Below are 3,817 nucleotides of genomic sequence, written 5' to 3' on the forward strand. Positions count from 1 at the left end.
AATGATCATCAAAGGAGTATTAAATGCTTTGCGACCGGTAACATTTAATATGGAATATTTTGCAGCATTAAGGATGATGGCCAGTTACAAGGAATTTGGCATTTATGTCTAATGTTACATCTTCATCAATGGCCCTCATAATTGAAATTAAAGAAGGGCATGATCCTAGGACCTCCTTCCCGAGACATAGCTATAAATAGAGAGCTCAGTTATCATTGTAGGGGGAATTTTTCTGGTTTAACTTACACTATATTCTATACAGCGTTTTAATATAATTTTGTTCTTTTATTCTCTCAATTTGGATCTGATCATTGTTGTGCCCGGAAATCCTGTTCCCGGACTCACTAGCTCTGCCGTTCCATCTACATTCTAAGGCTAAGTATTTTATATTTCATCAGTTATTTTATTATATTTTAGATTAAATTAATTCACTTGTCTAGAAACCACGAACAAATTCAACTGTACCATTTTACGGGTAAACAGTTTGGCGCCCACCGTGGGGCCTAGATAGCCGTGCGATTAAATTGATCCTTGCATTTTTTTCTAACATGTTTTGATTACTTTGTCTTAGCAAAAAATCACAAAAAATGCCAGATAACACTGTTAACGGCACACGCAACCCTAAAATTCAAGGGGAACAACCTCATTTCGAGGATTCAATCAGTGACACTTGCAATGAGGGGAACGACACCACACCGGTACATGATAGGCGGTATCCTCGACAGGTTCGAGAGGCAACTCCAGATGATGCTGATGAGGAGCATGTAGCGGATGCAGTAAGGATCCTGCAAGAGCAACAAACAATCATTCTAAGCCATCTCACGCGGCAAGATCAGGTTATGACGGAACTGAAGCAGGCGCTATTGGGTGCCTCAAATAATGCAAACAGGAAAGATCCAGTTCCTCGTGATGTTCCCGCAAACCAAACGACACGGGGAGTCGACAAAAACACTCCCAGGGGAGAAGTTGGCTCCGACAGGCTGAGGGGAGCAGATCAGGCCTCAACAATGATAACGACCCGTTCAAGGAGGAAATTTTATGGTTCATGAAGGAAGTAAACGCCCGCATGGATCAAACGAGGATTATCATACGAACTTCGAGAGGCCGATTTTTGCCTTACAGCGGATAGAAGATCGCGGCAGGAACTTTCGGACAACAGATAGGTTCACCATTGATAGAAGGATCGATCGTGGCCGGAATAATAGATCGCTGCAGGATAGAGAAGTATCAGGGTCACAAGATTCTTCTTACCCAAGGTTATCAGAATATAACTTCAATGTCAGTGTCATAGAGTTGGTATCGGCCATGAGGAATATCAAAGCGGCACGATTCCCAAGACCTATGAAATCTAATCCCAGCCAAAGGGTTCCCAATTTATGGTGTGAGTACCATGGCACTAACGACCACCGGACTGGAAACTGCCGACACCTCCAGGAAGAAGTGGCAACGCTGTTAAAGAATGGTCACCTCAGAGAATTCTTGAGCGATCGAGCTAAAAACAACTATGGTCGGAACATGGGCGACGCGAAAACCTCGAAAGCAGGAGAAGAATCCCCACGCCAAACGGTCAACATGATCTTCAGAGGAAATTAAATTAACGGGGTCACCTTTTCGGCAGCGAAGAAGAAAAAAGTGTCGATAACTCATAGTAAGAGGCTCCGGAAAGACGATATCACATTCACGGACGAAGATGCGAACGGATTACTACTGCCACACAATGACGCACTGGTAATTTCTTTAAATGTGTTAGATTTTAAAATTAAACGTGTTTTAGTGGATCCAGGAAGTTCAGCTAATATCATACAATGGAGAGTACTGGAGAAAGGTAAACTCCCCGGAAGCATTATCCCGACAACGAAACTCCTCGTCGGATTCAACATCGCTGCATGACAACCCGGGGAGAAATTTTGCTGCTTACGAACGCTGAGGGAGTAATGAAGACAATACTCTTTGAAGTGGTAGATGGAGACATGGGGTATAACATCATCTTGGGAAGACCATGGCTGTACGAGATGAAAGCCATGCCTTCAACATATCACCAATTGTTAAAATTTCCGATACCTGAGGGAATCAAACAGATAAGGGGTGATCAACCGGTAGCAAGGGAGATGAATGCAATTTCGGTTTCCAGTAGCAAAGGAAAGGAACGTGCGATATAGCAATTACTGGAACCGGCACCTGTCCCCGAACCATAGGAAGATAACCTAGGGACAGAAGAGTCGAGACAATATCAGATACCAAGGTATTTTCAAGTACCGGAAGAGACGGACGCGACGAAATCCACGACAGAAGAACTGGAGCAGGTTGCGTTGTTCGAAGAATTTCTAGAAAGGAAATTCAAGCCTCCGAACTAATAGAATCTATCAATTTACCAACCAAACGATTCAATTTAAGCCTTAGGAACTACCCACGATTGTAAATAATTCAATTTAGGCCATTATTGAAAAAGTCAAAAAAAGTCAACACTCGGGCTCGCTTGGTCCAAACCCAAAATTCGGATCAAAACCTGATTACCCATTCACACCTGAGCCCAGTTACGTAATTTGTCTCAATTTGAGGTCTAAATCTCCATTGTTTCAAAAATCCCTAACTCTACCCAAATCCCCCAATTTCCACCATGAAAACTTTAGATTTTAGGTTAAAATCTTAGTAAAAGTAGTGAAAGATTGAAAGAAACTAGTTTAGAATCATTTACCAATGATTTGGGGAAGAAAAGTTCTTTGGAAAATCGCCTCTAGGGTTCTTGAGTTTGAAAATTTGAAGAATGAACCAAAAATCCCGTCTAAGTCATATTTGATCAGGTGTAGATGTCGCATTTGTGAACTGTGCGAACCCCGCAATTGCGAAGAAACCATCGCAAATGCGAAGCTCTCCACACTTTTGCTTTCTTCGCAAATGCGAAGAATGGTTCGCAATTGCGAACAATGATCTCCGTAAATGCGACCATTTGATCGTATTTGCGATCACTGTCTCCCCCTATCCCTCTTCAAAAATGCAAAGCTTTGTTCGCAAATGCGAACTCAGGCCTTCCTAGCTACTCTTCACAAATGCGATGAGTAGCTCGCAAATGCGAACCCATCAGTGGTCGCAATTGCGATGATTGACCTCGCACTTGCGAGGTCTGAGGTCTGCAATAAAACTGAAGCACACCAGCATGCTCTAAGTCCAATTTTCACTCCGTAGCCTATCCGAAACTCACCCGAGCCCTCGGGGCTCTAAACCAAAAGTGCACACAAGTCTAAAAATATCATACGAACTTGCTCGCACGATCAAATCGCCAAAATAACACCTAGAACTATGAATCGGACATCAAAATCAAATGAAATTTTCAAGAAACTTTAGAATTGCTATATTAACAACCGGATGTCCGAATTACGTCAAATCAACTCCGTTTGTCACCAAATTCGCCAGACAAGTCATAAATATCATAGTGGACCTGTACTGGCCTCCGAAACCAAAATACGGACCCGGTATCAACAAAACCAAACCTCAGTTAATTCTTAAAAACCATTAAACTTGCAGATTTACAATTTTCGACAAAAATTCATAACTCGAGCTAGGGACCTCCGAATTCAATTCCGGACATACGCGTCCCAAATCACGATACGGACCCACCGGGACCGTCAAAACATAAATTCTGGTTAGTTTGCTCAAAATATTGACCAAAGTCAACTCAAGTGGATTTTAAGGCAAAATTTCATATTTTTATCAATTTTTAACATATAAGCCTTCCGGAAGAATACCCGGACTGTGCACGCAAATCGAAAAAGTCTAAAATAAGGTTTTTGAGACCTCGAAATATAGAATTAGGTTCTGA

This window comes from Nicotiana tomentosiformis, chromosome 12, assembly GCF_000390325.3.
Source record: "Nicotiana tomentosiformis chromosome 12, ASM39032v3, whole genome shotgun sequence".
Classification (NCBI taxonomy): Eukaryota; Viridiplantae; Streptophyta; class Magnoliopsida; order Solanales; family Solanaceae; genus Nicotiana; species Nicotiana tomentosiformis.